General features: G+C 43.5%; 1 protein-coding gene across 13 annotated transcripts in view; it reads right to left on the bottom strand.

Annotated features, from left to right (window-relative positions):
* Nucleotides 1–23,293, bottom strand: part of TRERF1 (transcriptional regulating factor 1) — a 100,360-nt gene extending 77,067 nt beyond the window's left edge. For 4 of the 13 annotated variants that reach the window (XM_065058342.1, XM_065058351.1, XM_065058352.1 and 1 more), the window contains exon 1: nucleotides 22,639–22,933. The gene's annotated coding sequence lies outside the window, so the exon portion shown is untranslated. The other 9 variants (XM_065058349.1, XM_065058347.1, XM_065058353.1 and 6 more) reach the window with 6 other exon arrangements.
* Nucleotides 23,294–26,303: the final 3,010 nt, after the last annotated feature.

Here is a 26,303-nt window from a genome sequence, read left to right as displayed (position 1 = left end):
ATGGCCTCAAGTTGTGCCAGGGGAAGTTCAGATTTGATATGAGGAAAAAATTCTTCACAGAAGGGGTTGTCAGGCATTGGAACAGACTGCCCAGGGAAGTGGTGGAGTCACCATCCCTGAAGGTGTTTAAAGGATGAGGTTCTTAGGGACATGATTTAGTGCTAGAGTTAGGTTAGGTTATGGTTGGACTCAATCCTGACAGTCTCTTCCAACTGAAATGATTCTGTGATTCTACCATAAGAATACCACAAGTAGTCTCAAAAGATGGTCAAAGATGTATTTGCTACTCAAAACTTGAGGAAGACTTCCTAAATTGAGCAATTTTTTTTTTGCGATGTTCCCTATTGTCTTCTGCAAGCCATAACGCCAGGTTGTACTCCAAATACATTGCACAAGGGCATGCTCTGAGTTAAAAGCGAGACACAACCAAGAGGTCTGTATGCAGAAGGAAGGAATAGAGGTTTTTAGTATACATGAAATTTTGGTGTTCAATTTTGTATAGCTACTGATACTGCATATACAGTATCTGATATACAGTATCAGTAGGCAATATCTGATATACACTACCAGTAAGGAATATCTGTCAATAAAGTAGAAGTCTCTGCTCCTCTGGGTCAGAAATGTAGGTCCTCTTAAAAGCAATGAGGACTGCAAGAATTTAACTAGAAATCAGCGACTACGTGCCGTAAGAAAGGCTTGCCAAGATGTGATCCTTAATTATGACTTCATCCTGCACAACTCCCTTGAAAAAGGATCAGCTGAGACATCTTGCCCAAAGCAGCTCCTACAGAGCACAACCCAACCAAAGAGGAGACCAGGGTGCCAAAAATAACAATTTTAAAAGTTTTCCTCTCAAATAATGAGGTATCCCTTATAATTCAGCCCTATAAAACCAGATTTGTCAAGTTCTAAATTGGGTTGCAGCAATATTTCATTACAGCATAAATCTTCCTTACACTCTGGTAGAGATGCCTAATAACTGAATATGCTTTCTCTCTCTTTATATATATTTTTATATATATATATTTATTTTTAATCTGGAAATCACCAAAAATAGCCTGAAATAGGCAGCTCTTTAACACTCCATCTTCCATATAGGTATAGATTCCAAAATGTAACTGGTTCATATTCTTTGCATAGAAAACCATTTGCAAAGTGCATTTAAATGTAGATTAAGAAAGGTTGTAATTATCTCTCTTGGGTTTCCTAGGTAGGTCAGTGCACATCCTACAAAGGCTTCTGTATCATCCCATGATATTCACTAAGCATCATTTTTTTTCTGAAAAAAAGCAGAACCTCTCGAAAATAATTACACCAATGAGTAAAAATTTCAGAAGAAAAAAGTGGGATTCCAGAGCCAGAACTTTTAGAACTTTCTTTTTTCTTATCTTTTCATTAGAAGTTTCACAGCCCTTTTTTTCTAAAATCAATTACTACACAAAATGCTGAATTATAACTGTCTCATATACTACTTTTTAAGTGGATAACATCCACAGACTTCAGACAAAAAGAAAAAAAATAGAAAGGAGAAGATATTTAAATGGACATGAAAAAAAAAAAAAAAAAGAAAGAAAATATATTGCCAAGTAGTTGTTGTTATTACAACTTGTATTTTCCTTTCCCTCCCAGCTAATCAGGTTTGGAATAAAACAAACACCATTTGAAAGTAGTTATGATGTCTATATAAGCCACCACTGTCAAAAGTTAAGAATATGACATATGACATCAAGCACTATGGAATATATACATTCTTCTTCATGAAATAGTTATGATGAAAATGGCTACATAAATTAAAGATTGCTCGAAGTTTGGAAACCCAATGATGTCATTATTTTCCTGCTGCTGCCAAGAAGTAAGCACAGTTTACATCCTCCCTTCCTGCTGTCCCGCTTCACTTTTCTTAACCCAAGAAACACAGGATGGGCATCGCAGCACTTCAGTGCTGGAGTAAGTCCATTTTACATCTCACCAAGCCTCTTTTAACAGCAATTCAATAAAACCTGCACTGCCAGGAGTTAAAATAAAAGGTGAAATGCCCTTTTATTTCCCACGTCTCTACAAACACACATGCTATTTTTTTTTCTTTACCCTGTTCAGATGGGGGTCACTGCCAGCGTATGGAGAAGCTAATTCATGGTCGTGATCCTGCAAAACCCTGCTAGGATAAGGCCCCAGAAAGCGTCTAAATCGAGTATGCAGTAATTAAGACGTGTTTGACTAGTGGCACTTATCGCACGATTGCACTCCCGAGAGTGGAATCTTGATACAGGCTTAAGTCAAGATAGTGAGTGTCACAACCATTTCACAGCTTGCCGTCAGATCTTTGAGGCAATTTCAAAGAAGGGGGAAGAAAAAAAAAAAAAAGGTTAAAAAAGAACCAAAACACACACTTCAAATATTTTGCACTGGGGCAAGGCTTTAACAAAAATGTTATTTTAATTAGCTGACTGACTCACTTTTCTCTAAGAGTCAATAATATCAACCAATTCCTAAAAAGCCAGGCAATCTAAAAGCAGCTCCCTGCAAAAAAGCCGGGTTCGTACCATCCAAGGAAGTTCCTAACCCTATTCTTAGACTAACGTATGGCCCACCCTGTTGCTTCTCTCTCGGTTCCTATATGGAAACAGTGGGAACTTTATTTTCCCCCTTTCTTTGTTCACCAAACTTCTAAACTTTCTGTGCTCCAGCCCCTCCAGGGGTGCCCAGGCTGTGGTGGCCGCAGGAGAGCAGAGCTTGGCTCCTGGGCTGGGGGGGCTTCTGGGAGCCTGGGGGGACGTAGGGGGCTGTATTTTGCTGTTTTGGAGTCAAACACTGGGCCAAAGACTGTTAACAGGAAGCTCTTTAGTTAACTGTATCTCCCAGCATTCCTAGGAAACAATCTGGGTTGTTTGGGTTTTTTTAATTTGTTTTTATTAAAAAAAAAAAATACACACCACACAAACAAAAAGAACCCAGTTACGTAAGATTAATGCCCAGCCGGTTTCCCCGTCAGGTTTTAAAATCTGGGTTGGCTTTTCCAGCCGAGGAGGAAGTGAGGCCAGAGTCCAACGGCTGCTGGGCTCATGCCGATCTGCAGAAACTCTGTGGAGCTCACTAAAATTATTCTAAATTCATTTATAGCTCCAACAAAAAATGGAAAATCTGCTAAAAATGTTTTTCATATTTTGAAACTGTACTAGCCTTAAAAATTTAATTCTAGCTGAGTCCCGACTTCTGAATTCCTCAGATAAAGGGGGGACTTGTCTTAATTCCTATCTTTCTAAATTTGCTTCCTCAGGCATCTCTGTTAATTCAGTGCATCTAATACAATAGAAGCTTATTTTTTGTTCTACTCTGTACTTTGTATTTTACACCACCTGCAGTTGTATATATACACAAAATGCATATTAGAATTTGTTTGTTTTCAAACAAACGGCACACCATAAATTTAAGTAATATAAATATCTGACCTTACATTACCAAATCACCAATACTTCAAGCAAGGATGTTTATTCAGTTAGCATTCTTCTTTAAAACACACACATTTCCCAAAGAAAGAACACACAACACAAGAAAACACAAAATCTTCTCCCTACAGTAGCACTTACTTGCAGAGAAAAGTTAATACTTTCCTTAACTGGAGCATTTTTATAGCTGTGAAAACAATTCATAAAGGATTAGCTAAATTCACGCGCTCGTACGTCTATTAGTTAAAATATTTCTTCAAGGAAGTTTAACCAACAGAGTTACGTTTAACACACACAGTCACATAAGTAGTACGGCCCACAAAATACTACCAACAAAAATATTTGTCTAAACGGCAGAGGAAAGACATAGACAGAATCACAGAATGGCTGGGGTTGGAAGGCAATGTTTATTACACAGGTGGATCATCTCATTAGACTCACAGCTTTTATGGCATTATAATTAACAGTATACGTTTTTAACAATTACAGCCTTGCTTAGTCTTTGTACCTGGCAGAGTTTGCATCTACTACTTCCACTGCATTTAGTCTCGACTAAAATTGAAATTGAGGCACACCGTTAAATCAAGGTAACTTGAAATCACGGTACACCAATTCAATTATTAACATCCTCAACATTCACCACTGCCCTCCCTTTCTTCAAATCACAATATAAAAAAAAACAAAACAAATAAACAACACCAAAAACCACAAGAAACCAAGCCAAACAAACAAAAATAAAACAAAAAACCAACACACAACCCTCAGACAACAGCACACCAACCTATCTCCAACACCTCTTCCCAGAAGTGTGCATTTCTAGGTTTTTATATACAAGAGGCTAGAACCTGCCCCGGCTCATCTGCGCAACTTTGATGACTGCGTTTTCAAAATAAAAGCTAGGAAATTCGTCATGGTAGAGTAGCATCTCTAGGAGACAGTTTGGGTGGCCACCACCAAGATACGTGTGGAAGGATGTGTGAGAGAGGAAGACTGGTATCTACCACTTCCTCCCTTCCATCAAAAAAGAAATAAAATTCAGAAGAGGCGAGAGAGTTCTTCCTCACATACTGTGGACTCAACCCCAAGCACAGGGTGCAGAACTCTGGCGTTCATGCACAACCCAGAGAAGGGGCAAGGCCAACAGATTTGGTGGGGAAATTCCTCAAAGCCAAAAACATACGATTTCACCAGTTTGATTAAATGGTGATTTCTTGGAAAGGTCTCAGAGAACAGTTGCTCCAAACATAAGACCACAAACCTGTCAGGGATCAGACCTCCAGAAGGACAGTGCTTTCCATGGCACGCACTTAGCTTAGGAAGGTCACCAGAACCCATAAAAAAAAAAACACAGAACAGCCTAAACCACACCACCTCTTCCCTATGGCAAATCCACAAAAAATGTTCCTTTTTTTTTTTTTACTCCCCTCCCACACAAAGGGGGACATCATGCCCCAAACCAACACACAACCCTCAGACAACAGCACACCAACCTATCTCCAACACCTCTTCCCAGAAGTGTGCCTTTCTAGGTTTTTATATACAAGAGGCTAGAACCTGCCCCAGCTCATCTGCGCAACTCTGATGACTGCATTTTCAAAATAAAAGCTAAGAAATTCGTCATGGTAGAGTAGCATCCCTTCCAATCCCAAACATTCTGTGATACTGTGAAACCACCATAATAGGAAAAATGGTCTGGGTAGAACAGGCAATTACTTTAGCAGCTGGCCCGTGCCCCAGCCCTGACACAGTGAAATGCAAATGTCCAACAGCACTCACCCCACAGGGAGCTGGCAAAAGGCAGCCTTCTTTCCCCCAAAATTGTAGAAGCTAAAGCTATCAGTAACTACCCCTTTGAGAAACCTTAGCAGCTTTATTTTGGGGATGACCCAGAGCTATGTCAGAGCTGTTCAGCTCTAATCCAACAGATTTACCCACTACACAAAGTACGTTACAGCTGTTGGCGGTGCCACCTGGGCACACCTTGCAAGCCTGCTGTCCTCAAGGACACCACCAAAACCAGTCAATGCTCAACCACAACAAAAATTACACTACCTGAAAAAGGTCAAAGTCAGCGGCAAAGAGATAAGAGGCCACTTCACTTGTCCTAGTACTCTGCCAGACCTGTCCAGCTTTCCAACATGACCGCACTTCACAGATAGCGGGTTTTTGGGTCTCAGAGACTCTCTGCAGCCAACAGGCCCCACACGTCCCACCAACAAGAGCAGAGACACTAGCAAGGCAGGCATGGAAAGAAAAGAAGGAATGATAGTAACCCAGGATCTAGCGCTGCCTGCTGAGAGATGAGAAGCAGCTTTTGCTGAGAGAGGACCCACTCCTAGCACACCCCCAGAGGATCACACCACAGTTGCCACACATAGGGCCCAGCAGACATACGCTAGTAGAAATACTTCCACATCTATCACGTGGGACAACAAAGGAACACAAAAGACCCCCTGTGACATGCAGAAAGGCCTCCTCCTAGACCAAGATGCCTACCTCAGAGAGCAGGACGAGAAACAGAAGCGAGCGAACTGAATCACAGAGCGAGAGCTCAGCACAGAGCTGCTCCGCCAACTGAGACGTAGCCAGGGAGTAACTTCCACAACGGCTCTGAGGGCTGCAGGACGGCTAAAGGAGAGGAGACCCTCATTTTCCTCCAAAGGTATCACAGTTCCTAAATTACCTCGGGCAACCTACACACCACTGACCTAACAAATGCCTTTCAAAGACCTCGGCCTAACACTCTAAGCCTGCATTGCTTTCTCTCACTTGCCTCTTCCCACAACTCCCACCCATCTCCCAGCTTCCCTCCCTACCTCGTGGCTTTTTCCACAGGTCCGGCCACAGCAGCATTGCATGGCACCAAGCAATGATGAAGCCAACTTGCTTCTTCTTTTCCAAGCCATGGTGCACCCAGGAGGAAGAGGACGGAGAGGGCCCAGGCAGGAAAGTCCCCAGCACAAATGCCAACCTCAGCTGGAGACAATCACAGTTTGGCCAAACCCAATTAATCCACTTACAACTCCAGTTTGTGGCGGATTGGTGGCTCCAGAAACTCCACCTTCCTGGCTGATATTCTTCTCCTCATCATTTATCCTCGTCAACATCACCTGCTTATTTTCATCATTTCTATTCAGAGCTCTGTAATACAACTAAGCCCCCACTTTCCAAACACTACTATGAATTTTCCAGAGTTTTTTAACCACACAGTAATTACACAGGCTAGTTCAGTTTTTTGGAAACTTCAAATGTTAATTAACAGTGAAAGGTCCTTTTTAATAGCTTTGCTTTTTTTTAAGGTTTCTGGCATCATTACTTTACTCCAACTCCATACAGCAAGGAAAGAGGAAAATGTACACAAGCAGTGATGGCAAGAAGGTAGAACTAGGCTGTGAATTAGTAAGAAAAGGAAAAACTGATGGATTAATAATGTGGGAATGATGGATTGGGTTATTCAGTTGCATGCAGGGATATGACTATGTGACAAGGGACATATCACACACAAAGGTTTCGTGAGTTGGAGTCTCCTGGAGGTGGAAGAGCCTGGTTTTGGTTCAGTTTCATGCAGTTTCCTCATCTTTCAAGCTCTACACACTTCCACAGACCATAAACCAAACCCCACAACACACAGATTGTTTCTTGCCCAAATAAGAGTTCACCATTTTTTTTTTTATTCTGGACATTTTTGGAAGTAAATAAAGGGTATTTCCATTAGAAGCAACTCTTGTCCCAGATTAAAAGATAATGCAACACAAAACCATATAATGCTGTTCGTATTTAAAACTCGGTTTCAAGATCAATCTTCTTCAGCTATTAAAACAGGTCAGAAAGACACTGGGCGGAGGCGAACCTTACACTTCAGATAAACTGGTTTAATATAGATACTATCCCATAAACTCTTAAACACCAAGTTTATGAGAAGAGGGACACATTTGTTTATTTTGATAGGGATGATGGAGCAGATGACCATCACATCACTGGTGAAAATTGCTATGTCATAAAATAACCTACAGCCACCTGAATTTGTAAGTTCCTCTAACGAAGTATCATGTGCCAAGCTAGGTAATCCTGATGAATTATGTCAGAAGCCTATAGACTTCTCAGAAATAATTGATTTGCTCAGAGCTGCATCTGCACAAAGACAGGCATATACTCCTGCCTCTGAAGGAAAATAAATTCTGACTTCTTTCATCCACGTATTTTCACTTGAGCATAAACCTGTAAGATTATTAACTATAATAAAGCATTAAAATGGATGTTAAAATGGTGTGTGAGGGCAGCAGACATTCCAAGAACATATATAAGGTGAATGCTAGTAGACTGTATAAAGGCAAGTTTCAACTAGAAAGCTTTGCTGTGATTTGCGGTACTTTAAAAGCACTCTTTTAACAATTTTAATAGTTTAAAATATTGGAGCTTAGTCCCAAAGAGATGTAACTAGCACTGAATGGCCATTTTAATGGAATTTTCGCACCCTCTCTCCATGCTCTACTTTATAAATAAACCTCTAGAGTTTTTATTGATTTTTTTAACATGATAGATTGAGCCTCTCTGGCAGAGATGGCCAAAGAACAGCACATGAAAAATTACAGGTTCAGAATTCATGAAAGGGACAACAATAACAAAACCCCCAAGGGAAAACAATTCCAATATCATGCATATATGCTCAGTACAATATGATCAGTATTCTCTGTGCGTGTGTGTATATGTATCTCAAGACCTCTTTATTAAATTTACAGTCAAAAACAATTAAAAGAATATCATACACAGTTATCTCACGTGTTGTACATCTTTTGAACCTGACTTCAGTGCCTGACTTGAGTAGTCTTTACTCTGAAGTGGTGTGGGACATGCTGTCAAAATTATCGCAAAAAGTTTTGCAATTCAAGGTCTAGGCTCTGGAGGTGACAAAGTAAAATCATTCAAGAAAGCTTTTATGGTAAATATAGCTACAGCTAGCATAAGTTAATACTGTTAGCTGGTCTTACGGGGTCCTGCACCAGACAGCTCATCAGGATGCTGTCCTGCTGACTCCAAACTCTGCAACCAGCTCTGCCCGTGTGAACATCAACAAGTGCGCTTGCGGTGAAGCTGTGAAATCACTACTCCTCCTGCAACCCAACTCAGAAACATACTATGGTGGCAAAAAAAAACCCAAAACAACTTACTACCCGTGTGCACGGACACAAGTGTAATGGATTCATAAACCACCCACATGAGAAAGACACTGCTGGTTTTCTGACACAGCGACGGACCTACTGTGGTTGTGTGATCCAGTTTTCAGTTACCAACATTTTGCAAGGGATACGCAGAGCGGCTGATTCCACGGGTTACTTCCTTGTACAAGGAAGAACATGAAGGATAACCAAAATATTAATGAATAATAATAAATTAAACACAACAGAATGCTGTCAGCAAAACCTAAACTTAAAAGTACCATCATAGGTATTTAGCAGTATTTTGTCTTTATCCTATTTGGTTTGTCTCTCCTTACTGCAATGTATTATTTTTTAGATCTGGATCTGTTCCTTACGCATACATGACTAGATTAAGAAGATTGCATGAACACATGACTGTGCAGTATCGTTTGAATTCTTTGCAGGGTCTTACAAACTCCTGTGTACTTAATTTTAGAAACAAGGACAACAAAAAAAAAATTCAAACCCCAAGAATGTCTGCCATTTCCATATGTGCTCTATATTTTACTAGTTCTTTAACAGAAATTAAAAAAAAAAAAAACATACCACACACTAGAGGCATTATGTCTTCCCTGACATTTAAAATGCAATATACTTCTTAATTGTTACTCTCCTAGAAATCTGTTACACCCAGCTCTAAGTTCCCTAACTGAGGGGCAGAAGGAATGGCAATTCAGAGAGATATCTGTGGGGATATGAGGATGATGTGGCAGTAGCATCATGGATATTGGGGGATTCTGACCCTGTAATGCCCAAAAATGATTTTCAGTGGACAATTACATTGCTTCAAGTCCGGAGCAACTACAAGTCCCCCCCATATCTTCCTCTTGGCAGTTGTTCTTCAGATGATGGAGGGAGATGCAAGATCAACAATTCCTACCACAGTAGTAACCAACGTGGACCTAATACACATGCATGCAATGCAACAGCAACCAGCATAAAACCAGAATAGCTCAGGATGCTCAACAAACATACAGGGAAAGATGGGGTCAAGAGTGGTAGAAACCAAACTAGAGATTTTGTGTCACATCTCCCACCAGCCCATACTACCTAACTCACCAAGCCGAGGTGCAACACGCGTCCAATACAGTTCCTGTGGGCTGGCGCACACATCGGAAAGGATGGTGCTTTTTGCTTGACTCAGCCAAATCAGATGTACAGACCTACACCCAGACCTACTGACACCTTCTCCAAGGTCACACCTCTGCACCTGAGCTGTGGAGCTGAAGGACCAGCACTGCTACCGACTGCTGTTGCTCTGCAAGGAACATGACCTTCAGAGGCCAACGGTTTCAACCTGACAGTAAACTCACACAATCCTTTATTGCCATTAAAAGTCTGATTTTTAAATACCGCTCCGCCTTGGCTCGCAGACACCTGCTACTGACAATTATCAGAGAACATATGTAAGAAAAAAGAATAGCATATGGCTGTACAAATAACTACAGTGATGAAGTGCTCCTCGCAAGCTCTAAAAGGAACAAGTCATTCCACCAGAGTTTTCTGATGGGCCGCCTCCACGACATGCACAGCACCTCCCGCTCCAACACATGCACGGGGCAACCGCAAAACGTGCCCTTCCAGGGCATCCCCCATTACCTCCCGCTCCACCCCTTCACCTCAACAGCTACAGAGGAAGAGCTGAGCCAGAATATACATTACAAACCAAAAAACAACAAGTGTGGGACTGGCTATCCATAGCTTTTGCATGGCAGGAGCCCGATTCAAAGCTGTTCCTGCAAGCCTTCCCACAGAAGGTGCCCAGAGGCCTCCTCACCTTCCTCCCAGGTCAGAGCAAGGTTGACAGGAGGCAGGACAAGAAGGGAAACCCCTCCATGTCCATTGTGGCAACAGGTGGGCTTGTTTAGATGTAGTATTTTTTTTAGAGTTCTTGCAATCAGTCCCTTCACCACTGCTCCGGACCTCCCAAAACTTTACAGATAAATAAAAACTTTTTGCATATAGAACACTACAGCTGGAAATTTAGCAAGAGGAGAGTCAGGACGATAGTTATCTTTATGCTTTGTCTCTGTGCACATTTGGTACCACAACCATCACAGTACCAAGCCTGCTACTTTCAAATGCATAAATTCGACATCACATTTCCCCCTCCTCTCTTCTCAATGTATTTATTTTTCCTCTGGGACGTGACTTACTTTAGAAGTCGCTTTATGATTAAAAAAAGGCAGCAATCAACTTTTCAAAATGTCAACTTTAATTTGATTTCTGTTTCCCTCCTCCCAGCTCCTCAGGCTGTCACAGGAAACCCCCATGCCTCCATTTCACACCCTGCCGCAGCTGCAGCCCCAGTGTCAACCCCAGCCTCAAAACCTTGGTGTTTCATGTAGAGATGAGGCAGCTCAGCTTTACATACAGGACACGCAGGCACGACCTAAGAGCTTTAGTTCAAAAACCTGCTTGGTCTCACAAGGGTGGGAAGTTTTAACCGGGGATGCGGGCGTCGATGGGCCGCAGCGAACTTCAGCCCCGCTCACCAGATCTGCCCAAAGGCGCCATGCCAGCCCTCGCTGGCTTGTGCCACATCAGCAATCCCGGGAAAATACATGGTGTTTAGGGGCTCGCCCAGGCAAGGAAATGAGTTACATTCCCATAAATTTCAAAAGGCTTTAGAGGACGTCTTTGTTTCTCTTAATCATACAAGATTCAGAGCATTTACGATGAAGTTATCACCGTGGCACAGTCAGTGAAGGAAGACTCACAGGACAGAGCTAATATTCAGTTAATAACCCAACGGGGAGGAGAAAAACCTCTGAATTTAGCATGGCTGACATAAGCTGTGATGTCATTTCCACACAAAGGCTAGTGAAAAAAAAATATATCTTTTTTTTTTTCAGATCCAAGATACAAAGATATGTAAATCGCTTGGCCTCCATTTCAAATAAGCAGCGTGAGATAACCCAAAAAACTTAATAACATTTTCAGCCTTCATTCCTGCGCTTCAGAGGACTCGGAGCCTACGATGGGACCGGCTGGCTGGGAGAGGATGAAGCCAAACCACTTGTGCGGGCACGCAGCCCCCGCGCCGGCCCACCCAGCCCTGCCCACACAGCCTGCCGCTCACTCTTCAACAAACATCTCTGGGGGTCGGTTTGGTTTGTGTGTTTTTTTTAGTTTATTTTTGAGGAAGCAATTTTAAACAATCTATCAAAAAAAAAAAAAAAATCTTGCTGTAAAAAAATCGAAAGTATTTTTGGTATGATTGTGGCTGAAATTAATAATTCTCTATGGAGAGACTGAACAAGCCAAGTGAAACAGGTGAATATCTGAGAGAAAGGGCATCTAAGAATTATAAAAGATGCCCAGCTAAATAACTAGAAAAAAAATAAACTTCAGTTGAACAGAGAAGAAACCACCAAAAGAAAAGTCTGAAAGTACAAAAAAAAATAACAACCCACCCCAAACCACCAACTTATTGAATCTGGGTAACTCAGAAGAGGCTGCAGATTAACTTTAAAAAAAAACCCAACACAACAACAACTCACTTTTTCCCCAAAAAAGTAACTCCTTAATACAAACTTTGCTTTAAGTGCTATGCATACCTATTATGCCAGTAAATAAGTTTAGAACCTGAGAACATTTATGAGAAAATTCAACCTGGAGGGTAATTTTCCTGAAGTTTCTGCTTGGCAAATGAAAATAGTTTTTTCAACAGATTAATATCCTTCCCTCTAATTCTTATTCTGTTACCATCATGTAAATTGGTGTTTTACACAAATGCAGCTTGAAACCTACCTAATGAAAAAAACATCACACAAATCAAACCAACCTGCACAGGACAGGGCAGAACAGCACTAACAACATGTAAGCACAGGTTTCTAAATAATAAAAAAAAAGTTGTTGCATAATTTATTCGCTTTCCTACTAGTTTCCCAGATTAAGATAGCAGCACCACGAGATAAGGAATACATTTCTTTTGCCTCCAGCTCAGTAATTTACAAGTCTTCAGGTTTCCCTGAGTTTTGTTGTTCTTGTTCAATGGGAAAATACTGTGGAAATAAGGTTCGCCTGCATTTCCAGTCTACAAAGCTCACTAACTGCAGCTTGATAGAGGCACACGCACCAAGCACCATAAAGAAAGATTTACAGTAAGCAGTGACTAATCTTTACAGCGTATACTGTACGTGCATCACTGAGTCAGCTTGAAAGTTCGTTCATTCACTCGCACGCCGCTTCTGCCATTCTCCCCTCTCTCTGATCTGCCGGCAGATCTGTAATCTGCCTTCCCTTCATTCAACTAGAGCTTCTTATTGCCTTAATAGGCAATAGGTGCAGGTACAAAAACTCACTGCTGTTGTACAGGATTGACCTAAAAAACACAGACTTGCCTACATGGCAGCATAAAAACAAACAAACAGACCAAAAAACAGACAAAACCAAAATAAACCTACGTTTTCTTTCAGCAAGAAACTTCTGTGTATGCAGGGATGGAGCCCTGCAAGAAAGGACTCTTGAGGGGGCACAAGCTGACCGTGCTACTGGAAAAACTGCCCAGCTCCAACATTTGGCGATCTGATCGTACAAAGCCTGCAATAAATGCCCAGTTTAACTGATCGGGCCGGTTTACTGGTAACAAAAGCATTACCAAAACAACGCAGGCAAATGCTATAGACAGCTGGAATGGCTATGTATGACCTTGCATTTGCTGAAGCCTAAAATAAGATGCTCCGCTCCCTTGCTCTCTTTTTTTTTGTTTCTTTCAATTTACGTAATTAGCAGTACGGATTTTCCAGAAATAACCTGAAAGTAAAAGTTCTACCTGAAAAAAAAAAAAAAGCTGTTTATGCTAAGGATAGAGTGGGGCTTAAATGTAAGGATTTTCTTTACTTAATGGAAGCCTATCATCCACTTCGTAATTACGACCCTTCAACTAGAACAATACAATTATTACAGAGTAACATCATTGCAGCAAAGAGCTGCGTTCATATACAGGCCCAACCCTGTACCTTCTTTCAAACAGTCACACAGGTAGTTCAGCGGACTACAATAAGAGCAGGTGCTGCTACAGATGACTAAAAATTGACCAATTTGGCCCAATACTGAGCACCTTTAATCCAATAGACGCCTTTCCATCAACGAGCTTTATGTAGTAATCTACGTGCCATTGCCACAACGTCTGCACTGCAACCTTACTAGTTTTGGACCATCGCCTACTGGCTCAGAGCTATTCTTTAAAACCAGATGAGCCCATGTTATTTTAATGAACCCCTACTTTAACTAACGATCGAGTAGATACCCCAGGGATTGTACGCTGACAGACTTCCAGCATTAAAGTATCACTTTCATAAATTATCGTAATTCTGTGGTATTAGGCTATTGTTTATATATGTGCATTCAACATCCAGACTAAAATTTATTCTGAAAGCTGGACATTGTTGAAATAAAAGTCTGCTAGGACCTTATTTTTTCACCCCTGCTCATGTTAAGCAATACCTTACTATGCAGGTAGTCACATTTCGCTTAACTTACGTTATTTTCATTAAAAAAACAGCACTTATACCCTGTCTTTTTTCTGTGCGCCTCCCTTTTTGGGCATATTATTTCTTTAAATCTAAACCTGTTTTTAACTTCAAAGACCAATTTTTTAACTACAACCAAAATGAAGGGTAAAACTCATTCTCTGCAATGCATCTTTGGTTTTCAAGCATATACATGGTGAAGCCTTTTTCCGTTTTACCTGCAAGGCATACTCTCTTATTCATGCTTTTTCATTTTAATAGGAGCAACTTTAGAAAAGTATTGAAGTTCATTATGAACCAGCTCTTTCAAAATTTCATAGTCCTAAAAAGACCACTTTTCCTCACTTCAGAAAAATTTTGCTTCTAATTTTCTACTTCTATCAAACACATGCACGCAGCAGCTATACTTTTTCATCATGATCCAGGCAGCTCAGACACTGATTTACTGAACTCTGACAGCATAAAACAAGCTTACCTGACGACAAAATACAGAGATATACTGTTCATCACCACCACTGAGAAGCCTCTTCCAGTCGTGGCAACACACAGCATCAATGGAAAAAAAGAGGGAGAAGCTGCCTGCCCATGCTTCTGCAAACATTTTGGCTTAGAGGAATTATTGCCACCTTAAATGGAGATATGTCCCTACCATGCTCAGAAATATGGGTTTAACGTAGCTATGATTATGAATCTCACTTTTCCAGACATAAATTGTCTGCTAATTTAGAAACCTCCCTCCACTCCCCCGCTCTGTACCTGATGCTTTCCCATGCCAGCTTATTGAACACGCGGCGATGGTTCACAGGGCATCACTGCAGATGAGGACCACAACGCCATTAGTGCTTCATTGCTTGTGTCCAGAGACACCCTCCAACAAAGCAGATACCTGGTTCCTACAACCTGGCTGATCTTGGCGTGATCAGGAGGCGGAAAGGCCTTCCAGACAGAGGCGAGAACGCCATTTCTGACACTCAAATGCCAACAGACAAGGCTGCATCCTGCCCTGCTTGGCGTGCTGGTGCTCGTAGCAATGGTGTTGCCAAGTTAGAACTTCAAACAGCTCTACCCAAGCCTTTTATATAAAGAAGTATCCTGGTTCTGCACCTCACCACTAAAGTGCGTCAACCTCCGAGATGGTTTTCTGCCCTATTTTTGCCAGGAACTCATTAGAATATCACTGCAAGTACTTGTTTATCATCATTGCTGTGATGCTGAATTCACGTTTTTACATTAATCAATAAAAACTAAATCAACACACTACACACCCAGCCCACACATGAAGAAAATTCATTTAACAAGAAGATCAAAGTTGTCTACGTTCTACTGCTGTAAAATCACAACCAGCCTCTTGGTTTTTGCCAGATATCTTTGAAGAATGATTGGAAATGAACAAAAATAATTCTGGAAGCATATACTGAAATTGCAGATACAAAACAGAGATAGGAGGACGCATGCAAATAACCACATGGGAGACCTTCGCTTCAATTTGAATTGCACGGCAGGCCAAAGAGACAGCTGTAGTATCAACGCTCCTGCAAAGCTGCACCATTCAACGTAGCTTAATGCGAACTATTTCTTTTCTTTTATCAAAATACACAGAGGTTCCTTTGCAAGACTGAACATAAGCTTTTGAAAAGTAATGAAAAACACTCAAAAAGCAAGCCAGCAAGTTAGCATTTTAACTGCTTGAGCCCTTTCCCTCCCAATGTATTAGGGGTACAAGCAGCAACAAAACTGCTGTGCTCAACGCTGAGCTACACACGACAGAAACTTGTGGTTCAGGTGACCACAGGCTCCCGTGCTCAGCAGACACAGCTCTGGTAATGGCCACGGAGCTCATGGTTATTCGAACTTCCACTGCAACCTAGAAGCCATTGCAAATCCTTGTTTTCAGCCTCCAGAGAGAGCGCAATGCCCAGTGCTCTCACTGCTGGAAGCAGCGTGAAGTCAACTGCAAGAAGACCCTCCCTCTGGAAGGTAAGCCCAGCTGTCATGCTCAGGACAACCAAAACATAAAGGAGGCAGGACAAAATGAAGCACTGGGGAAGAAACTTAAGGAACTCTTACGTCAATACCCTAAATATTTCAAGGCTTTGGCAGCCTACATTTTGGGGGAAAGAAAACTTAGTTTAGCTACGCAGGGTCTTCTAAGTATTCATACTTGTGGCAGATCTCAACCATTTAAAGACTGGTCGGCATCCATTTTTTATTTAATACACTGCTATTGTTGCTAACAACGCAAAACTTAACATCACAAAAAGAGCAAATAGCTAGCAAATTTACTTATGAAATAACAATGACACTATTTACTAGTTTGTTGTTCTGCTTGTCTTTTTTGTTTTTCCTGGTACAAACAGGATTCACCTCCAGGACATCATCTCCACCAGCAGCAAGAGACGGCAGGGCAGCAGCAGAGCTGAAGCACTGGCAGTACCCAGCAGCTACAGGCTCTTGCCGAAGAAGCCCCATTTACCTGCTGCTTCTTCATGCACGGCTACGCTGTCCAAAGAAGTAAATAATCTTTAATCTCTGATCAATATGAGTGTTAACAGCATCTTCTTTTATGCCTCCAAACTTTCACAAACTTGTAACACAGTATTTCCTAATCTGCAGCATTTAAAAATTGTATTAAACTTTCAAGTACTTGGGATCTCTTGGAGGAAAAAATTATTACGACATATGAATAACATACTTGGTAACGTATTTCCTGCTCACTGATAAATTGTATTAAATTCTGCACGCACAGCAGAGGGCTATTTCAACTTATGCAAAGCTCCAAGAGCATTTATTTCACTAGGACCCACTTAGACCATAACCTTGCAAGACTGCCCATATGCATTTGTGCCATAAGGCAGCAGCATTTACTCCACTGATCATTTCAAAACTACATGCCAGGGTTGTAGCATCTGTTCTGTTAAGAAAACGAAAGAAGCTACTATTCAGGTCAAGTGTAATATATTAAAAAAAAAAAAAAAGTCCTGCTAATATAGCTGTAATTGGCATAACCCTCCAAGTGTAAATAGAGATCCTTCCAGGGAAAGGCATTTCTAGTTCTGATTTGGCATGTGAAACATGACAATACTGGGAAAACCACTTTTCTGCTAGTACAACTGGAACTCAGACGGGACTCCTGCTCACACAGAAGTGTTGCAAAACCCCTCAGTCCCCTAACATGCACTATTTTACCAGCAGCATTTTGGTTTAAAGGGGAGAATGTATTTAAGGCCATTTCTAAAATCATTAGCATTATTTTTTTTTCTTTTAAATATAAAAACTAGAACATAGACTTCCCTCCTGTCCTCCCCCACACCCCTCAAACACACACACACTAAAAATATATAAATAAAGGAAATGAAACTTCCCCATCAATGAAAATAGTGTATGTGGGGGGGGAGTGGAGACCAAAGACAAAAATGGGTCTGTACAGCATTTTTATGGCTAACTAAGAGTCAAATGGCCTTTTTTTTTCTTCTCAGAGTGAGAACTTCAGCCATTATCAAATTTTAAACTTAATAGCCACTTGTTTCACAGCGTTGGGTACTTTTTTTTTTCACAGTCTCATGCTGAAGTTATTTAGGATTTGATACTCACTTAAAGAGAAAGTACCCAGTTTAAATTCTGTACCTCAAATGGACCCTGTCCTTTAAGAGCCCTGGTAAGCCCTGCTCTAGCCAGACAATGTGAACAAAAGCCTCTCACCATCAGGAACTTTAAAAAGAAATGTTGCTGATAATTTAACATTTAACTTATACCTGTTTTGCTGGGGCAATCCTTCCTCAATCCTTATTTTTGCAGTCTCTACACTCCAGGGCTAGCTGGAGGTTTTAGTACCCGAGTCTGAGCTTTCCTTCATTCCTGAACATGAGATTTTTGACAAATGAAAAAAACAACCAACCGCAAATATCAAAAAAGACCATCTACAACAATCTTGCTTTGCTATAGATACAACGAAGTCTAAACACGAAGAGGAATGAAAAAAAAAAAGAGTCAAAGCAAAACAAAACCTTGCAGCACTGCACTTCAAGGACATATCACAATGCAGGCTCTATCAAAAATCTTACCATGAGAAGCCAATGAGGGGAGGGAGAGGAAAGACAGCAACCATTTTCTTGTTCAACTAAAAAGACAGGAGAAAATTTGTGCTAAGGCTCTGGATGGCTGCTTCAGAAAGGTAGAACTGGTGGGGTATGGAAACCCAGCACATGTGGCCATGTGCCTGGAAAGGGACCAACACCAGCCCCAGTGACCGGCAGATGGGAAGCTGAACGTCAGCAATTTGCCTGAAATTCTAACAAAATTTGAATTGTACATTGAAGAAAGACCAAACAAAAATAAATTTTAAAAAACAAACAAACAAACAAAAACCCACACCACACTACATTTTGAGGCTGCATCATATCAGCATTTTGGGTCTTTCCAGAGCAAATCATCAGTTAACTATGAAAACTGAAGTGGGCTGTTTGTGTGAGACTTATTACTCTTTGTTACAGAGTAAGCTGAAACCACAAGACTCATTTCACTCAGAACCTCAAAATATACCCAACGCTACACAACTCGTCCAAAAACCTGCAACATCCCCACTCTAATATAGAGAGTTTAAACTTAAAAAAATCCTGATTATAGGGTAATAGTGCATACATTAAAAGCATGCCACAGATTCCCCAAACCATTATCCTCTTGAGAACAAACTACTGTAAATGATGTATTTGGGTTCTAGTTTCTGCAGCACCAGATTGTAATCTGAGCACATTTTCCAGTTTTTCCCGACACAAATCAATGTCTTTTTCTCTTTCTGCTGCTGCTTCGAGCAGGGCCAGGTGACCCCGCACCCCCACCACCATGGAGAGACACGGCCAAGCCAGAAAGAGAAAAACCAAAACACCATCAAAAGTGCTCTTCTTTCTGCCCACAGAAACCAATATCCAACAAGAACCAACGTCAATACGACTCGCTGACTGCCAGCGTTACCTGCTTCATCCTCCCAGCCGGGCTGGACCAGGTACTACCTAGAGACACATGTGCAACAGCAGCCACAAGGAGATGATGGTGCAGGAGCCCATTCTTGGCATCTCCAGAGCTGAGGGGAAATACTTCCCCAAGCTCCACAACTTAACCTGGCACATAAATGCACACTGCTCAAGAGCGAATTCAGTGGATCTCCTAAATCCGTTTCAAGTGAAGAGTTAAAGAACAAACCAAAACTGATAGAATTGTTGCTACCTTTCTTTGAACCATGCTCAGACCTACTCTTTGAAGGAAGAGATGCCTTTCTTAAAATATATTTGAATGCGCTATTTTTGTCTTTATCTTAGAAGGCCTGATTTCCCCTCACAGCCCTGCAATCGATTACCATTTCTCAGAGCTGGACAAGGTAAGAAGACATTTTATAACTTCATATGCAGCCGAAAGCATGGAATTTGCTGCCTTCATTTTTTTAGTGTCAAGTGCAGCTCCCTCCCTCCCACCCCACAAATATTCACATCTGCAGTAACTCTACTCTTCCAAGTAGTGCCATGGAAGTTGGTACAACCACTTGTGCTGTGCACCTGACATAAATAACTAAGTGCGCGGCAGCCACGCCAGGCAGAATTCATACATGTGCTTGAAGATGCTTCTGCATACACCTTGAAGGCGCAGGAGAGCCAAAAACTTTAGGGACAAAAAAAATTCTAATTCTGATGATAATTTTTCATTGTAAGCTAGGGGAGGAAACAAATCGTTTCCATATCAACAATTATTTTGTATCTGTCAAACACTGCTTGTTCTTTTTTTTTTAAAAACACATTTCTAAGGAAGCTGAAATTAAACTGCCTTATCTCCCAAGTTGTTGTGACACATCATAAGAAGACACAACCTTCCAGCACCAGAATCTCACAACGATGTTACAGATCCTAGGACCCTTTTCTTTAGTTTACTACTGTCCCATTACAGTATTAGGAAAGGGAGAGAAGAGCCTTCTTGAACACTTTGCCAAGTAAATTTTCAAGCAACATAGTCCCCACTTGATTAGAACAAACAAAAAAGTTAAATAAAACAAAAATATTTATGGCAAAATAATATCTTCAAGGAAACTAGAGTACATTAGAAGATTGTTCTTCTTATACTTTTCTCACACTCTGTGCCTGATGCCAAGTTACAATCTATAATGGCAAGCCTTGCTACATCACTGGAAAAGTTTTAAAAAGCCAGGAGAAGTAACAGAGTTATGAGTTAAAAATTTAGGAATTCCTTTTTCCTACCTAGGCTAGTTGAGGGCTACCCAAAAGCAAAACAAACCTGAAACAAGGACTGGCTTCACAGTCTCAAATGCATAACAGCAGTATTCTCAGAAACATAAGCAGTAACATAAAGATGGAGAAAATCAAATGGATAAGAAGTGAAGACTTTTTTCAGTCTATCCAAATACAACATGAGTCAATGTTAGGTAGAGAGGTTAGTCACGCTGTGGTTTATTTACGCTCATGTTGGCCCATGCGGGAGCGATGTAAACACGGGAGGCATGATGCCTACCCTGGCTTCATCCCCCTGCCCCAGGCAGGGATGCGAACAGAACAGCTGGACATACACTGATAGCAGCGTGATTCAGCTCTGGCCACTTCTCAACTCTTCACTGAGGACAGCTTCCACTGCGAAGTGCATTACTCGTATCGGAGCTTTTTAGGCCTTTCAAAATACACTGCTTTGTCTACCACGCTGACACTGCTGCTCAGTTCCTCATTGGAATCTCTCAACTTCTGAAACACAAGTAGCGGAACAGATCTTAAAGAGTGTCTACTTGTGCCAAACCTTTTGGGTAGGGTATATTTAAGACTTAATTTTTTCCAAACTATAACAGATTATCAGTCATGGAAGAAAAATGCATAGAACACATTTTTTTTCATATGAAAAATCCCTTATCTAAATTCTAAACAAAGATATTTGTTTTAAGCAAAGTTGCACAGCTTAACTTCCGTGCCACATATGCATGCATGGAGCACTGATGAAGCAGCACTTTTGTTGTTAAATACATGCCTTGGACAAGCCTTAAGAAAAAAAGGTAACATACCAACCAGGGCACATTGCACCCCATCACTTCAGTGGGTAACAAAGTCAAATGAGCTCTTTCTGGATAGATACATCTTATTAAGGAAATTGCTCCATTCTGATCCAATTCAACATCCAAACAAGACCACCAAGCAGATAAGCGATGATAGCAGTTGCAGATACTGCATGCAGGAACAGTTCACACATACATCAGCATTACAGGGACGGGTCACTTCATCGTGAGGCTGTAGCCCACGCAAGGGGCAGGTCCCCGGGGGAGCTCTGCGGTTGCTGCCTGGGCAGGAGGGGGACAGGCAGCATGACAGCGCCGAGCAGTCCGGCAGGCCCGGCCCAAGCTTGCCAGGTGAACCCTCCCCTCTTCCCATTAGATACAGTAAAATTATAGCTGTCAAAGACATAAAACTTCACCCGCAGTGATTAATCATGCAGTTAAGCACTTTGCAACGTTTTCCATAAATAGTTTAGTTATGGGTCACCGTATTTATTTTGCTGTTATCATATTAGTCTGTAAAAATCCATGAACTTCACCCATAACTACCTGAATCACAACCAGCCCTGATGCACTGGGACAGCAATACAGGTGAGATTTTACTGGACGAAGGTACTAACATCGCTAAGTTTGCAACGCGAATAGTCAAGCCCGGCTAGTTGACTGGCAGACGTGAAAACCACTCTGTAAAGTCAGCAGAAAGATGAGTAGGCATTATCCATTTATTAACTGCTTAACTGCCAATTATTTTACTTGCAAATCACCTCGCTGGTATTTAAACATCTGGATAAGAGTTTTGGTTCGTTACCCCCCATATTTTGACGGGGCACAAACCAAAAAGCACTTATGCCCCCCGCGACAGCGCCCAACCCGTCCAATGCATTCCACTCCCGCAGAAAAAAAAAAAAAGATGAAGAAATTCACATTTCTGCAGAATAAGTTCGCACGCCGCGGTGCCGCCCGGCCGCAGCGCTGGGCTGCAATGCCGAGCCCCGGGCCGCCTCCTCGCTTCCACCGGCTGACACCGGCACCGCGCCGGCCGCTCGTCCCAGGGGCCGCGCCGGCTCCGCGGCAGCGCCGCTCGGACAACTTCCGCGGCACCCCCCCGCGCCCGCCCTCCCGCTCCGCTCCCCTCCCCTCCGCACGACACGGAGCGGCGTCGCGGTGGGGCGCACCGGGACCGGCCCGCCGCCCCCCAGCTCTCCCGCCGGGCCGGGCAGGTACGGGGCAGCGCCGCGCTGCCGAGCCCGCCCCCAGCCCGCGCCCGCCGCCCCGGGCGCCCCCTGCCCGCCCTCCCTCCCTGCGGGCGGCCGGCGGGGAGCGGCGATCGGTGAGGAGGAGGAGGCAGCAGGCAGGGCCTCGCCTACTCGGCGCTGCAGACCGAAAGTGAACTGCAAACTTTTTTTTTTCCCTTTTTTTTTCCCCTCTCCATCCAGCGCAGCCTCAGCCCGTGCAAAAATGAAACTTGCGAAGCATTCGCCTACCTGGCGTGAAGTCTGCAACAAGTGCAGGCGCGGGGGCCGGGCGCGGGGCTTATGTCCGTGTCGGCGAGGAGGGAGCAATCGCGATATTAATTTATTACAGAGCTGCCCGGGCTGGGTCCTACTTCACTTACAGTACGGCGCTCATCCTGTAAACAAATATCGCTCCGCCAGGAAACATAACTCCCCCGGCCCAGCCCCGGCCCCGCTGCCCGGCACCCACCCCGGCGGCGGCACATGGAGCGCAGCGAAGCGGGGCGGGGGCAGCCGCACCCCCACCCCGCGCCGGGGGAGGCTCCGGGCACCGGCACTTACCTCCGGCACGGCCTCCCCCTCCCGCCGCGCTGCCTTTGCGAGTCCGTGATGCAAAAAAAAAAATTGAAAAAAAAATCCCGGTGTCAGCAAATCGCTGTCAAATTATTTTCTTGCAGAAGGGCGAGGGGAGAGGGAAGGGGGGGAAAGCAGAAGCAGAAGGGGGAGGAGGCTGCGGGAGGCGGCGGGATCCCTCCGCCGCGATGGGTCTGGCCCTGGGTAGCGAAGCAGGAAGTAAGGTGTCGGCGGCGCCGCGGCCACGGTCGCCCGGCCCCGCGGCGGGGCGGCGGCGAGGGGCTCCCGCCGCCCCTGGGGGATTCGCCGCTGGCCGTGCGCCGCCTCCCGCTCCGCCGCGCCGCGGTCTCGCCGGCTGCCCCTCCTCTCAGGGCGGCGAGCGCAGCGCAGGTGCCGGAGCCACCGGTGGCGACCTGTCAGCGGCTCCCGCCGGCGCGGCCGGGGCGCGGGTCGGCGGGCGGCAGGCGACGGGGTGCCGCCGCGGGCTCCCGGTGCCGCCGCGGCTTCCCGGTGCCGCCGCGGGCTCCCAGTGCCGCCGCATGCCGCAGGGCGGTGGGGCCGGGGCCGGCTCCCGCTCCCGCTCCCGCCCGGGCGGCGGCGCCGGGGGGTGACAGCGGCGCCGCGGGCCGACACCGCGCCAGCCCTGAGGCTGAGGGGGTCCCGCTGCCGAGGGCTGGGGGCGAGGGTGTCTCCCCGCCGCCGTGGAGCTGCGGCCTGGGGGGAGGGGGGTCTCCCCTTGCGCCGTGGGGCTGTCATGCGGTGCTGGGGGAAGGGGATGGGGGCCGGCGGCGGCGGGGGCTGTGGCCGGGCCTCCCCCAGCCCCGGGGCGCAGAGGAGGAAAAGTGTCCGCGGTCAAGGCGCTTCTCTCACCGGGGGGTCTCCTGCCCTGTGCGGGAAGATCCGCCGCGGCTGCCGCCGGCTCCAGGGAGGCTCCTGCGCTTTGGGTTAATTTGGAAGTTAATACTCTAATACAGCGAGCCTTGTAGGAACTTGCTCCTGTGGTCGCTGATCTTGGCCACCGGTAGCCTTAAATTATCTTTTTTTTTTTTTCTTTTAATTTTACAGAAATGTTTTCATGAAATACCTCGTCAGTCCTGCCTCCCTTGAGCTCAGAATTTGCATTAGATTGCACCAAAATGTTCCCTTGCAGGGAAGGATTTTGTGTCTTGGGGACAGATAATGTGATGCATACGGCTTATGCGGTGCTCTGTTTAAGCTCATGGACGATGACAGACACGTTACTGTAAGAAACCGTAGCCTGGAAGAGAGAAACTGAAAGGGGGGTGTTGATAGGGCCTACTTCTGCCTTCAGAGAGCAGGAAAAAAGAACTCTTAAGGGTTATAACTGGAACAGAAAAAGGTCTTTGGTGTTCGCGTTTGTGATTCAGCCTTACATTATAATGGTTACCAGCAGCCTCATTTTCTTTTTATGGTCATCCTGTTTTCCAAGTTGCATGACACTTCCATTGGGCCACTGTTCTTAATAATTTAACCTTTTATGAGTTTGTTTTGATTTATGGTGTAGATTAGAGCAAGAGTGAAAAAGTATTATCTCACCATTGGCTATTAAACTCCTTTGTGCTATATGCAAAAGTCTCAGTTGTTAAAAAGTCAAGAGAATTGTTCTTTTTCTGTTGTTGTTAATTTTCCGCAGCTAGCCATTTTATAGTTTTATTTTTACTTAAATGAAAAATACTATTCAGATATTGTAACTTCTCCGTGCTGAGCTATGCAAAATCTATGCTGAGTTTTTGACTCAATGGTTGTTTTGTTTGCTTGTTGGAGTCCTAAGTCATGTAAACTATGTTGCAAATAGAATTAAAACCACAACTCAACATGTGCCCTGCCTCTGTTTGTTTTTTGTGTCTAGTCTGAAACCCAGAATAGCCCATATTACTTGTGATTTCCAAAATGACCTTTGAAAATAAGCAATGGAATTTAACACAGTCTTTCTAGGTTTGTCTCTGCATCTCGACTTGCCCAGCTAATCAATACAAAGAAATCTATATTGAGCCAGCTAGGTGCTACTTGATTTACCTGAAACACATAAGTTTGTGATATAACTCTCAAAATAGAAGCAAATGTATCATTTAAATTTGAACAAAGAATCGTTATCAAGCAGCCTCTGACAGGCTATAAACTCAACCTCTGTTACTCTCCCACAAGTTTAGCTGCGCAAAACTCTTCTGAATGAACTAAATGTTGTTCTTTGAACAACATTTCAAGAGAACTGGTGGGGCTGGCTGTAGCCAGACCGCATCCTTTGTACTTACCCTGCAATTTATTAATTGATCTCCATCAAAAGCACAAAGCCTCGATTTATATTCTCATTTTTCCTGATCCTTCTTCTAATTTTCAAGGATTTGAGTATCAGGCTTCCCGCTTTTGAGTAACCATATTACTACTTACAGTATTCAACCTCAGAATAATTTTAGGTGCTCATTGTGACGTTGTTTAACAACATTTTGGTGGTCATAACCAGCAAGCGGGTGGATGCTGGGGAGCCCCCAAGCTGGGGCCTGCTGCTGGTAGAAGAGGGAGACCTCGTTCTCTCTTCCCTCCCCGCTGTCCCGCCCAAGCCAGGAGACTATTCTCTTTCTTTCTGGGTTAATATTCCACCTCTTTGGGGAGGTCCCTGGTTGGCGGGATGGGTGGCAGCACAAGGGGAGCTGCGGGGATGGGGACAGCGAGCTGGTGGCTCGGCTGCCTCCTGCAACCTCCCGCTGCCTGCAGACAGCAGCAAAGCAGCAAACGTCTTACGGTAACTGCCAGCGCTCGGACAGATCGTTCTTAGAGTTTAATTAATTTTAATTTTCTCTAGGTGGGGCTGGTTTAGAAATGAAAGAATTATGGAAGTTTAGAAGTGACAGAGGTCTCTTGATCATCCTCCCGGTTCGTTCCTTTCTGTGACAGGATTGCTGTGTCATCATCTTCCCAAATGCCTTAGTTTTTATTAGGAGGCTTTGCCTTGAATTGCGGCCTTTCCAAGAAAGTCAATGTTGAAGAAAACACAGTATGGCTGTGGTAGAAGGCAACATACTTTTGTTCAATAAACCCCTTAAGACGCCTTAACAAATCACATTTGTGTGTCTGATTGGCCAAAATACAGATGTCCATCCAGTTTCTCATTTTTGGATCCTTATTTCCAGATTGAATTTTGAATTGTGAATGTTACCTTAAAAAAATAATAGAGCTCAATTATCAAGTTGGTTGGACAAAACTAATGACTGGCTTAGTTTTGCTTTAATATGGAGCTTTTGAGCCATATCATGTACTGATACAGGATTTAGGATTAGAAGCAAGTTCAGTCTCAGCATCCTACATAATGTGGACTGTAGTAT

This window comes from Columba livia, chromosome 3 (assembly GCF_036013475.1).
Source record: "Columba livia isolate bColLiv1 breed racing homer chromosome 3, bColLiv1.pat.W.v2, whole genome shotgun sequence".
Lineage (NCBI taxonomy): Eukaryota > Metazoa > Chordata > Aves > Columbiformes > Columbidae > Columba > Columba livia.
This window is presented reverse-complemented; position numbering and strand designations above follow the sequence as displayed.